The 14,523-nt window shown below is 40.6% G+C and overlaps 1 long non-coding RNA gene across 1 annotated transcript; it reads left to right on the top strand.

Moving 5' to 3' along the window:
* Nucleotides 1–1,382: 1,382 nt before the first annotated feature.
* Nucleotides 1,383–4,369, top strand: LOC125484277. The gene is made up of 2 exons (XR_007263116.1): nt 1,383–1,662; nt 3,142–4,369. It is a non-coding gene; the product is annotated as an uncharacterized LOC125484277 (long non-coding RNA).
* Nucleotides 4,370–14,523: the final 10,154 nt, after the last annotated feature.

Raw genomic sequence — 14,523 nt, 5'->3', positions numbered from 1 at the left:
ACCTTGAACGACTGTGTGAGAAGAAGATGTGTATATTATAGAAACAAAAGCTAGTGTGAGTGCCTTCAAGGTTATAATGATGGAAATTAGGACTATGTGTCGAATAAGCACCAGCTCAATTTTGTGATTTATCAAATCATTCAAACTCCTGTTTCAAACTCACAGTCAGCTTTCTTTCTGCATATAAATAATGTGATGAATTTATAGAGAAAAGTGCATAGATTGAGTTGTTAAGTACTAATTTAGTCGCTGATACCAGTTTATTCTTGTCCCTTTAAATAAATCATTGGGTTAAAATGTAACTAAATATGTTTTTCTATTCCTAACTTTCTGAATAAAAATATTTGTGATCAATTTTCTTCTGTTTGCTTTACTTAGTTGTAGCTTAAAATCAAAGAATTTGTATTTACTCTTGGGTATAAAACTGGCCTTGGTTCAGGTACTGATTTAGTTTAGTTTAGTGTCAAATTTAAACCAAGTCAAGGTATAATAAAAATGCTTTCAATTTTCTGAAGGTGCATGGTAAAGCTCAGCACTGGTGGAAAACACAATATCTGCCAAAGTTATTTTCTGTTTCTGGCACTATAGGCCTATTAAAATATTTGAACTTGCAAGCAGCAGTATTCAGTTTTTTTTAGTTCCCAGAATGTGAAAGAAAATGGCATGATTATCAACTATAGTAGAGGAAAGAGGAACGTTAGAATGATATTAAAATGTTATCTCATAGAATTGTTCCAAAGGTTATTGAAAAAGAAGAAAATTAATGAATAGTGAAAATGTTTGGTCTTTATAACCTCCAACCAACATAATATCCCCACAACAAGCTACTTGTGTCTTAACATCAGTCTAGAAGCTGAGCCACCTATTTGAAAAGACACATTGTATCACAACCTGCCCGAAAACTTCCCCTGTGTTTCTAGTCATCTGTCATACGTATACAGTCCAAATATACAAACCTGCTTGATATCTCTGATCTGTTACTGAGACCTCGGAGATAGCAAGAACTGCAGATGCTGAAGTCAGAGTCAATACAGTGTGGAGCTGGAGGAACACAGTAGGTCAGGCAGCTTCAGAGGAACAGGAAAGTCATTGTTTCAGGTCGGAAGCCTTCATCAGGACCGAGACCTCTTACTTTCCATCTGTAAGATTCTGAACTAAATATCTGTAAATATTTCTCACAAATAATGGTTAACCCATGGTTCAGATAAACATCTGAGCAGTGCATTTGGACTCAGTTGTTTTTCTCAAAAAATAAATAGATTAACAATTCAATCGAAAGCAGAAGTTTACAGGCTTGTTCAAAGGTAGAAAAGAGATTGAATCAAACAGTTCTGAAATGTAAACTGCATGTGCTCACTGGAATTTTGTAATCTTTACTTTTTAGGTTCTTTCACTGAATAAGTTTGGAGCACTTAATGTGCTCCAGGCAAGAGCAAGTAGAAGCCCATTGTGTGTTTGCCAGGAAGCCTAAAGTAACAGCTACAAGAGTGGTGCTGTATCAAACTGAAAAGATAGGCCATCTGTCAGTGGAAGTTTCAACTATTGTAATACGGATGTAGTATAGTTTTGAAGAATCGGTGTTGTTTATTAGAAGAACATTGGAATGTTGTGGAGAATTAACTGGAACCCTGATTCCGTCAGGACCTTGTTCCTGGACTGGAGGTAAGCAGAAAATGGCTCAATGATTGAAATTAGTCCATAACTTTACTATAAATTCTCTGTTTTTCAATTCTAGCCTCTATAAATAAATCCTGGTGCTTGATTCACTTTGTTTTTAGTCTTGATGACCTTTAGCCGAATTTTTAGTGATTGATGTTTTTGTTCCTCTGCCTCACCTCCACTCACACCCCCCCAAATAATAAGTCACCCCTCTACTCTTCATAGCAATATGTTTTATCTTGTATTTGTTCATGATGATATTTATTCCCCAATCATTTGACAAGTCTGCAAGTGTATTAATGTCCTCCTATAATTTGTTACAGTCCTCCTTAGTATTGACCAACATCTCCACCCCCTTCAATTTTTTGTGTCAGCAGTAGATTTAGAATTTTTAAATAATTCTGCATGCAACCATTTATCCTTATGCTGCTAGTTGACTGCAGACGTCAGCAGAGGGTCTGATGTCAAGAATGGTTGTTCCTATTTAAAGACCAACCTGCATTGTTTCAAAGGGAGGTGCATTGTGACTGCAAGAACTAGAGGGACTTCTTTAAAACATGTGTAAATACAAGTGCCAAGGTTTTCAGACAAAGTACTGCAAATCTTAATGGATGAGCTGGAAAGAAGGAGAGAGATTCTGTATCACTAGGGGCATCGGGAGACCGCAGACCTATGTTTAGGTGACAGTGGGAACAAATAGCTGTGAAGCTTAATGCTCTCATGTGGTTCCAAAATATGATTACAATGCAGGAAGACATTTATCAATCTGACACAAGAAATCTAAATGAATGATTTATGTATCGCTAGCCTCATTCACCATTCAAATCTGTACACTCCCATCGCGTACCTACAAGAAATATCGATCAATCATTATTCAACTTGACAAATAATTTGCCCTACCTCATCCTCATAGATTTTGCATTATAGCAAGAGCCATACACAATCCACAGATTGTGCAGGCTATTATTATTATGACAGCTACATCACAAAACACATTGCAAGACACTCACTTCATTTCACTCTTTTACATGAGAGGGTGGCACAGAAAAGGCAGCAGAGGGAAAGAACTACAGGGGGAAAAATATCTGTATTTTGGTAGAGATTTTCATGACTATAAGACATCTCAAAGCATCCTACAGTTAATGAAGTACTTTTAAAGAAAGTAGACATTATAATATCACTGCTTTCTCACATAATGTATTACTGCTATAAGGTAAGAAAGGTAGTGAGACAGGTTCATCTACATGTGTTATGGAGAACACAATGTTGGAGAATAATAGGTAGACCGTCATGAGCCTATGGGCCCTGGTGAGTCTGAAGGGACCTCTAATAAGGGTAACTGCCTGCCCAAACCTCTTTTTCTCATCTAACTTCTATCTCATACTATGATCACTTCTACATCACAAGATACAAATGGTGTAAGCATGTACTTCTTACCTGCTCATGTCCCCTCACCCTTGTTACATTCTCTTTTAATTTCAGATGCCTAAGAACTGAAATCATCCAGGCGATGGAGGGAAAAAGGAAGGAGACATGATGATGAAGATATATATTAGGCAATCCTGCACTTGAGCCCTACTGCTTCGTTATTGACAGTGCATGTATTTGAGAGGCTATGATAGAGGAGGAGTCTGCCCATGGTGAGGTATTGGACACAAGTGCATTGGGACCAGAGTGATGTTAAAGGATAATGCAGATACCAGCTTATCAGAGGATGTGCTGTTGTTTATATCTCAGCAGAAGCTGGCGGTATGTAAATATTAACAGACACAGCCACCTTGCCAGGCGCAAGCAATTTTTTCCCTGCCCTACTTGAGATTGCAGTTGTGGCTGCAACAGCTGTCTGATTTCAGTCATAATTTCATTTGTGGAGTGAAAATATCTGAATTTAAGGTAAGAGCATGGCTCTCTAAAGATCCTCATTTGATCTGGCTCATGGCCCCTTTTGCCCCAGCTCCTCCTTAATTATAGAATAGAATCCCTACAGAGTGGAAACAGGCCCGTTGGCCCAAGAAGTCCACACCAATCCTCAGAGCATCACACCCAGACCCATCCCCCTAATCTACACATCCCTGAACATTACAGGCAATTTAGCATGGCTAATCCACCTCACCTACACTTCTTTGGACTGTGGGAGGAAACCAGAGCACTCAGAGGAAACCCACACCGATATGGGGAGAATATGCAAACTCCACACAGATAATTGCCTGAGGGTGGAATTGAACCCAGGCCCCTGGTGCTGTGAGGCAGCAGTGCTAACCACTGAGCCACTGTGTGGATTGAACACTTGGTCTTGGCATTATTAGCATGATGCTCTAACCAGCTGAGCTAACTGACGGCCACACTTTTTGTGATCTCTCCTCAGTCTACCCAGATAGCTTATTTCAGTATGTGCATTGCAACGATCATTAAAATACTTCAGCATCACAAAGACCAATTCCTGAATTTAAACTCTCGCCAATATAACAATACTCCAAAAATGAATGTATGACACCTGCTGCCAGAAGAAATAAAACAGAAATTAACCTGAAAATAGTTCATGATCCCTTAAAGCAGTAGGAGGTGGAAGGTTGTGTTCAGCTGTGTGAGGTTAACACAAGGCTCTGGCTGGAACATTACATTTGAAAACAGCAGTATGTTCTGATGTTAAACTGTGACCCTCTGCACTTTTTGGAAAATTGGAACAGACCATAAAATCTCAGTCAATTGACACTTTAATTGTCTTAATTCCTTCATTTTAAATCCACATGCTGTTCCATCTACGCATGCCGTGTGCTCCTCATAAAATTGGTACTTGGCATCCTGATGTGAGCTCTGTTCTTTCGCCTTCTCCCTCCCGCTTCCAAGGCCACCCTCAAAGGGACTGGAAAGGTATGCCATGGACAGAAATTTGAAGAGATAGAAATTGTGTTGGATGTAAGAGTACAAGCATGTTACATTAAGTGGACCTCAATTAAATTCATTTGGTTAAGTCTTGCTGCTGTAGGAGAGTTTAAAACATGTAATATCAGTCAGCAATCCTCCCAATTTTTATTTCTATTGAAGTCAAAAACTGGAAGAGTTGTAGAAAACATTGTCAACAAATCTGTTTAAAACCATCACGTAATATCAAAATGGCCCCTTTGTCACTAAACTCAAACACTGAGCTACATGGATCTTTGAGTCTTAATTTTAGAATAAACATGGGCAATTTTGATTACAACTTCATCACTGAGGAAGAATCTCTGCCATTAACTTGAATTTAGAACAAGTGAGCCTATAATTCTTGGTTGGTTCTATCTTTGGTATTGATTATAAACTCTTGTTTAATTCTGTGGCCCACTTCCACTCTGCAACATTAGGCCCATTGTTTACTGTACACTAAACAACATACCAGATTCCAAGAAGTGAATAAATCAGATCAGCACCTTATCAGTCACTCAATTCACATTTCACAGTTCAGCCATAACTATTAGAATGAAGACGGTGAGCTTCCCACATACTGTGTGAAATTGGAACTATGTTACATGTAAGTTATAAACAGCAACATCTGTTACTTAACCTGACACTGAAGTTTTTCACAACATTTAATTTTGCTTCTTAATTTAATAGTTGTATTACAAGTATTAGCAGTAAGTTTATACAATGGTCTAAAATGTAGAAATTGAGTAATTTTAAATTACACCCTGTACAAATCTTTCAAGACTAGAAAATTGGCTGCCCATGCATTACGTTATGGCCAGCCAAGGTGTCCTATGTGCCTCACCAAGCTGTTTTTCTAAAGACAAGTTAGTGTAGCTGGATGATTCCATAGAAAGTGTATGATTGGTGCAGTACTATGTGAGTGCTTTCGCTTAGCGTGATAAATCTGCAGTTTGGCTTTCAGAGTGATGCTGGCTTTGGGAGAAGGTGAATGAGAGTTGATTGCTGCCTTGGAGTTGTGGGGTGATGGCTGTGGGAGAATGAGAGTCAGTACACCTTGGTAGAGGTGTGTGATGGGAGTACCGCTACTAAGGGTGGAATGGGGGCAGCAGGGACAATAAGAGTTAGGTGGTTAGACGGATGAGGGAGAGTGTTGGACAGGGCATGAGGAAGCATGCCTGGGTACTTTCATAGCAGTCACATACTGTTCCTCAACAAAACCTCCAAGGCCTGAGTGTATAGGCCTTGTTGGTGGATGTGAGTAAATGGGGATGGGGTGGGTGGGTGTTAGTGAATGGGTGGGTAAGTTGGTGTGAGTCGGTAGATGAGCGTGAGTGAACGGATGAGCAAGTGGGTGGATTTGGGAGAATGGTTGGGTGTGTGTTTGAATGGAGGATGTGTGAGTGAATGAGAGTATGTGTGTGAATTGGTGGGTTTGGGGCTGAATGAGTGATTGGAAGTAGGAAGGTGGTGGATGTCGTTACATTGGTGGTTGGGGGTGTAAGTGATGGTAATGCCCATTTAATTCTACTTGTGTGGATTTCTTTTGGAATTTTTCCCTTGTAACATTATTCATTGCAGTGTACAAACTGTAATGAGATTAATATCGGAAGCATACCTGATGATGATGTCAGAATCAAAGATTAAGTATCGCGAGCTGGAAGGGAGAAGAAGCTCTCTTTTAGTTTAAAGAGAGTGTGTGTATATATCACAGTTCTCAATAAAAGGCTCCTGCAGAAACTCCTGCATTCTTTGGGCTTCTAAACAGAGTCAGACCCAAACACTTAACAAAATGTAAATCATTCCCAATTTAGGATGAATTGTGTGATTGTTTGTTAGCCAGTAAGTACCCTCATTAATATAACTTGCTGGTCTATTTAAATCTGTTGACCACTTGGACTCACAATGACCCTGAAATTCCAATGGCCAGATGCTTGATACTCGATAATGCCACCTTCCTGACCCCAGTGGACCCTCCTTAAACCCCAACCCAACACCTGCCCTGACCCAGCACCCAACTCCCTCATCCAAACCACTGGCTCAATCAAAATGCTCCCCAGCCACCATTCCAATCGAATACTCCTGGTCCGAGCCATCCCCTGCCAGACCTGTCTTGACCTGTCCATCCAGAGAAATCTCCCCACTTGTGTCTTCCCCCACCACTCAAATCAACCTAACAACAAATCCAGGTAGACCCAGTACCCCCACTGAACAAAACCCTCGTCCTCCCCCGATACAATCCAAATACTCATCCATTTGCCTGGCACCCTACCTCATCATGTACACAAGACCTTAGCTCCATAGCCCTCCCTAACCCCTAAACCACCTGACATTCTAAGGCTCACATCCATATGGCACCTCCTCACCCATCTGGCACTCCAGTCCCGTACCTGCCTGCTGCCCTAATCCCTCACCCACTTGGCACTCAAATCTACAACCCAACAGCCACCTTCCCCGGCCCCCTCACATACTACCCCCTTACCCACATGGCACATTGACTCAACACCTACCCACCCTACCCACCACCCTAATGCACTTACCTTTCTCAGTAGTAGGCAATGTGACTTTGGGACCTTTCAACAACTTAACTTGTGAAATATGTGCTAAAAAGAGGGGCATCTCTCAGCCTGCAACAGTGCTCCCGTGTTGAACACAGTTCTCCCCAGTTTGCTCCAATGAGATGCCAGGCTCAGATATGAATAGGAAAGATTTAGAGGGCTATGAGCCAAATGCTGGCAAATAGGTCTGTTCAGGATATCTGGTCGGTGCGGACGAGTCGGACTGAAGGGTCTGTTTCCATGCTGTATGACTCTATGACTGTATTTGAATGGAAAAACCACTAAAAGGGATGTGTTTAATCTTAAAGAGGATCACTGTCAGTCAAAACTGTTCAATGATAATTGGAAAATATGGGCCATTTTTTGGATCCAAGCAAAACAGAGGAATTATAGCCTGAAGGACTGAGTATATGTCGGTATGGAATGAAAACCAGGAAAGCTGCAAGCTGGTTGGAAAGCTGGATCCATCCTCTCAAACTTCATGTTTCAGTCAAGTGTGTTAGGCTGTCTATGAGTAATACCTTTGGGAACGGTGTGCTGCCGAGTAGCATAGACTCATTTCTTGAATAGAGTTTAATTCATTTTCAAATTTAAGGACATATCCACAGGTTTTTGGATCTTCCTGAAATACCAGTATATATAAGGCAGGATCATAATAGAAATTGAGGTGGCTGATTCAACCTTATGGAAAAACTTTATTAAACACTCCCTATTTTCAGCTGATCTTTTAATTGATTGTGGGAAAGTTAGTAAGAGTTTACTCTTACATATGAAAGGTTTTCTGGGTTGCAGTACTTTACTTTCCATAGATTAGAGATTGTACATTGACTGATGTTTCCAGAGCAGCAACAACAGCAACACCAGCACCATCTGTGCAGTTCTTCAGGGTAATGTCCTAGGGCCAACCATCTTCAGCTGCTTCATCAATGACCTTCCCTCCATCATAAGGTCAGAAGTGGGGATGTTTGCCAGTGATTGCACAATGTTCGGCACCATTCGCGAGTCCTCAAATACTGAAGCAGTCCATGTTCCAATGCAACAAGATCTGGACAATATCCAGCTTGGGCTTCAAGTCACAAGTAACATTTGCGCCACACAAATGCCAGGCAATGACCATCTCCAATAAGAGACAGTCTAACCACCACCCCTTGACATTCAATCATGTTATCATCACTGAATTCCCCACGATCAACATCCTGGGGGTCACCATTGAGCAGAAACACTACTGGACTTGTCACATAAACACAGCAGCTACAAGAGCAGATCAGAGGCTCAGAACACTGCAGTGACTAACTCACCTCCTGGCTCCCCAAAGTATGTCCACCATCCACAAGGCACAAGTCAATAAGGTATTGGAATATTCCCCTCTTGCCTGGATTGATGCAGCTCCAACAACACTCAAGAAGCTTGACACCACCCAGGACAAAGCAGCCCACTTGATTGGCACTACATCCACAAAAACTTACTCTCTCCACCACCGACGCTCAGTAGCAGCAGTGTGAGCTATCTACAAGATGCACTGCAGAAATTCACCAAAGATCCTCAGACAGCACCTTCCAAACCCACAACTACTTCCATCTAGAAGGACAAGGGATGCAGATTCATGAGAATGCCACCAACTGCAATTTTTTCTCCAAGCCACTCACTATCCTGACTTGGAAATCTATCACCATTCCTTCACTATCACTACGTCAAAATCCTGGAATTCCCCTCCTCAGGATATTATGGGTCAGCATGTGGATTGCAGTGGTTTAAGAATGCAGTTCGCCACCATCTTCGCAAGGGCAGCTAGGGATTGGTAATAAATACTGATGAGCCAGTGATGCTCATGTGCCATGCATGAATAAAGAAAAAGCAGCAGTAATATTAATCAGAATGAACAGGTGCTTGGGTTTGCATCTTTGAATGGCTTCCCAGAGTTGTAGGATATCAACAACTACATATATGTGCCAATGTGAGTAGGACCATAATAACCGGGGATATTAGTCAACCACAAGATCTTGCATTCCTTAAATGTTCAAATACAAAAGGATATTTATGCAAGTGAATTCGAAATTCATGGTGTACTGCCTGGTCTTCTGCTTTAACAGTCCAAGCTTCCTGAAATATTCAGACCTGCTTAATAAGTAGCTGACATGAGGCAATGAAGATCCACTTCAAGCTTGGATGGTGACACTCATCAGAAATCCAAACAATAAAGTGCCACAGTGAAGCCATACATGATGAGTGATCAGCCAAATGTTGGTATGTTGATGAAACACTTCAGGTGCTTAGACCAATCAGCTGGCATCCTCTGGAATGGTTTCCCAGTGGAATGGTTCACTAGACTCCAACAAACATTGTACAGCAGCAAGATTGGGATTTTTGAGTAGGTGTCAACAGGTGAGAAGTGAAAATGCTTTGAATTTCTTCTGTTCACTTATAAGACGGCATAGGTGAGGCCAATATTTTATTGCCTGTTTCTAACTGCCTTTGAGAAGGTGAGAAAGAGTTGTCCATGTTTCAAGTCTCCTTTTGCCAGCATCCCTTGCTTGGCTGAGCTTCATTTCACCTTCTGGAAAGTAAAGATCAGTGCAACATTGTAAGGCCGATGCTTAGGTAACTGTCATTCCATCTAAGGTAGCAGACATGGTGTTATAAAGAGGGTACATATCTGTACTCAAGGCATGCATGGGCTCATTTGATTGTCGTTTTTGATATTTTGTGAAACTGATCACTCTGTCCATGGATAACACATCATCATAATGCTCTATAATATCAACCCACTCATGCTTGTTGTTAACTCTTCCGTTTCCTCTGTAATAATGGTCATTGTGCTTGAGGACCTGTCACTGCATTGCACATTCCCTACTGCTGCTTAGTGATTGTTCATTTTTATTGACTGGTCCAGGGTATTGCATCTGTGTCCAGTGCAATTGAACTTAGAGGGCTCTACCTTCTGTTATAGACTCCCCAAAGCTGTCCTCATTATCTTGTGAAGTGAACGATCAGCAGCAAACCCAGCTATCCAAGAGTTTCAGCAATGGCGAGTGTCTAAGCTACTGCATAGTATGTGTGAGCAAAAGAATCAGCTCCTTTAAGACATGGTCATCTGAGATCTCCATTGATTTCTGTTACATGTGAGGCCCTGTTGTAGAAAAAGGGCAGGAGTAAGCAGAGTAGGTCAAAATATTGTAACTTATCATTAGGAAGAAGATTATCTTTCACTCGCTATTGAAATCAAATCAACATGACTGAGTGCCAGATGACTTCAAGACTATCAGATGGATGGGAGCACCTCATCTCCTCATCTCTGTTGGCCAGAGGCATCAAAACTTCATTAATTTCTACATCCTCCATGTCTACTGTTGCTATGATATGACAGGAGGAGTTACTTCAGTTTTCTCGTTCTTTCTAAAGTTCCATGCTCTCTCTCCTGAACTGGGGGCAGAATACACCATGCAATGGTGTAATGTGTACACCTAATGGATTGCTGAGGGTGAATATCAGACTGCATGAAATTGTATAAAGATGAAGGTGAGTGGAAATGGATGCTGGGTGGAAGTGGATATGAAACATAAAGGTGGCTACAATTGCATAATAATTGGATGTGAGGAATGATGTAATGGAGCAGGTTTAACAGAATGAGGGGTGGGGATGCTTTGAGGACACTGGTGAATGAGTTCTTACTTCATTGTTACCATCATGATTGATCATTAAGGCACTTTCTGCAATAAATCCAGGAATGCAACACAATGGGCAACCAACAAACATGCTTTTCTGTTTTTAACAGCACTGTTTTCCCATGCATTGCTGAGTCAAAGTGACTTTCCACACAGACCCCAGTGGCGCATGAAGTGAGGAACATTAAACTGGGACTCAGCCATAGTTTCTCCTGGCTTCTTGGCAAACTTCAATCTCCTTTAAACTCTATCTCTGAATTAGTCCTTCAAATATATTGTGCACTTCCTCATCATTCCCACACAAGGAAACAAACGTGGAAATGAAATGTCAATGAACTGGCTGTGTTAAAAGTTGACAGATGCTGTACAACTTCTGAGACGTCCCACTCCCCAGCATATCTTTTAAACAATAACATGGACAACACTTCATTAATTTATCCCATTATTTATAGATATTCTGATCAGAGCATAGATGTGATTAAGACATAAAATGTGAATATACCAAAGAAATATAATGAAATGTCAATCCGTAAATGCTTTTGATTTATTTATTTTATAATTCCAATCCAAAACTCAGAGTTAACAATGGGTTTCAATGTATCAATGCTAATGCCACAGTTTAGATATTCCGATCCAAGAAAATTTGTGCATGATCTCTTGACAATCTGTTTTGACATTTTTAAGAACTAACCTATGGTACATTCTGCAGAGTCTATCCTGGTACAATCCCATAGAAGTGTCTGAGGGAATGAGGTAAGGTATATTTGAGAGAGAAAAGCACAAGGTTTGCATTAGCTGGAACTATGAGAGTAGTTGGCATGAAATTATGAATGACTACCCCAGAATCAAATGGTCACAAACCTCATGCAGAGCTAGAACTAAGGCTTTGGAGCAGGTATGTGGAAAAACCCACAGGAGCTCTGCAGTCAGTAATATCATGAGGCTATTTGTTCTTTTATTTCGCCAGCAAAAACAAAACACTTCACACGCAAACAACAGACTTTCTTATTTAAGAACGAAGAAAGTTTTAGAAATTTTAAGAAGCATTAACAGTCCTTTTGCAAGAAGGATAGCAATATTTTGAAAGCCAAAGGTTTTAATTACATTGCTTGTTATGTTTTTGTATCTTATTGTCCTCCTGCATAAATTTTTGGTTTCCTGATGAACTCCATCTGAATCTGATCTCTGAGGGTGGGAATGGATGAAAGCACTGTGAGATTCTCTGCTTCAGTGTCACAGTGTTCTACACAGCTGGAGGATTCTTCCTTGAATTGAGACTCACCATGTAATTCATTTTCACACCAGGTTTCTAAACATAGGCATCAGGTAAAGGCAAAATTAAAACCATATTATTTGCAGGTTGTGTAAAACAGCACCAACTTGCATCTATATATTGTCTTTAAGATTCCTCATTGATTCCTAGTAATTATCAAACAAGAAACCACTATCAAATCTAAGGAGGGGTGCTCTTTCGTGAGCAAGAAAAAATTATGGTCAGCAGTGTCAAAAATAATATATGTCCAAACAACAATTTGGAAAGATCCAAACTGCTTTCAGAAAGTCTATGAAGCATAGAACATAGAACGTAGAACATTACAGCGCAGTACAGGCCCTTCGGCCCTCGATGTTGCGCCGACCTGTGAAACCAATCTGAAGCCCATCTAAACATGGTACTACAAGCGGTGGGAGTTAGCTGCAGAATGAAGTTGGGTTTTTGAAAAAGGACTTAAAGATACATGGAGCAGTAGTCCAAACTGCAACCCAGCTTACAAACAGTGTGCTCTGCAGGAACTTCTTATAGATCCTGGTCCAGAAGTTTACTTTTTTTTCTTAATCAATAGTGATGTGCTTGAGTTCTGGAAATGTTCTTGTCTTTGAAGAAGCTGCCATCCCACTCCAGACTGGCACTCAACCCCCCAGACAATGACAGGGAAGTACATATACCTCATACATCTGACAGAATGAGAGTGCTGTTGGAGGTTAATGCTTAATGCCTCAAGTGCAAGAGACCTGTCAGTGCAGGGGTGGGATGGAGTGGAGGGTTGAAGTGGGAGCGAACAGTTAAGTGATCAAAATCAAATGTTAATGGTTCAAATGGGTACTGGAAAAGAACTCCGGGGGAAATGAGGAGTAAAGTATTGTTTTACTTTAAGAATAGCTGCTGAGCAGGGTGATAGGAGTTATGTCATATGATGTCAAGTCAGATGGAACTATGATCTGAATCTGTAAGAGTTCAGCAAGATGCCCCCTTTATCATACATTGTAAATGGTTATGGTTAATAAATGTTCATCCTTATGAATGAAGAGTTCATCTTACTGCCATGGGCACACACCTATTGTGGCATCTGAATGGATTGAAAGAATGTTAATGAAGAAAGGGCAACTTTTTCTTTATCACAGAATCACAGAAGTGTTATGGTGCCGAAGGAACGCAATATCTCTGTCCAGCTCATTAAATGAACACCATGACCTAACACCAATATCCTGCTTTCTGCCATATTCTTGCACATTATTTTATTCAAATCATCAGTCAATGCCCTTTTTAATGCCTCAATTGTACCTATAACCAACACACATCCAGACAGTGCATTCCATCCTCTTACTACTCACTGAGTGAAGAAAACGTTTCCTCATATCAACCTTGCTTCTTTTGCACATCACTTTAAATCAATGCCCTCATGTTCTTGTTCCTTTTACAAGCAAGAACAGTTTATCCCAACCTACTCTATTCAGCCCACCTGTTATGTTGAAAACCCCTATCACTCCAAGGAAAACAATCCCAAATTCTTCAATCTATCTTCATTACTGAAGTTTTATCGCAGGAAACATTCTTATAAATTGCTTCTGCACTATCTCTAACGCAATCACATCCTTCCTATAAAAGGACATGCAGAACTATACACAGTACTACAACTGAGATCCAAAAAGTGTCTTATACAAGCTCAACATCATCTCTATACTCTTCTACTCTACGTCCTAATTAATAAAGTTAAGGATACTGTATGCTTTCCTTACTGCTGTCCTTACCTGTCCTACCAACTTTAGTGATATGAGCACAGAAATGCCTAGGCCCTTCTGCTCCTGAATCCCCTCCTTAGAATTGTACCCCCTTCAATGTATTGTCTTTGAATGTTCTTCCTACCAAAATACATTACCTCACATTTCTCTACCTTGAAACTCATGTGCCACCTACCTGCCTAATTCACCATCTTGTCTATGTCCTTCTGGAGTTCTAAATGCCCTCCACATCGCTTACAATTCTTCCAAGTTTTGTGTCATCTTCAAACTTTGAAATTGCCCCTCGCACACTAAGATCTAAAGCATCAATATATGTCAGGACCACAGACAGTTATTAGTGCTTGGCTCTGTTTTGTGGGGCCCATATGGAGGGAGACAAGGCTAATTCTTGATGATTTTTTTCCGAAACATCTCTGGATGCTTGACGTCCCCATCCCAGAAACTAACAATCACCTTCTTTCCCTTACCTGTGTACCATATTTATGTATTTGTACCAGGGAACGAGTACCGGGCAATCATCACAGCAAAGATAATGACTGAGCTCAGGTAGAAATGTTACAGCCTGCTTCACTGTCCAATTATGGCCTACTTTCCAGTTTTGGAATGTAATTTCAAGCATAAAATATACAACATCCATGAATTGTTTGAAAATTTGCTATTAAGTAACGGATTGGTAACAGATGGTCACAGCTGTAGCTCCCGTCCAAAGTACTAAGCTCAAGTCT

This window comes from Rhincodon typus, chromosome 10 (genome assembly GCF_021869965.1).
Source record: "Rhincodon typus isolate 14 chromosome 10, sRhiTyp1.1, whole genome shotgun sequence".
Classification (NCBI taxonomy): Eukaryota; Metazoa; Chordata; class Chondrichthyes; order Orectolobiformes; family Rhincodontidae; genus Rhincodon; species Rhincodon typus.
Note: the sequence above shows the minus strand (reverse complement) of the source record. Positions and strands in the feature narration are given on the sequence as shown.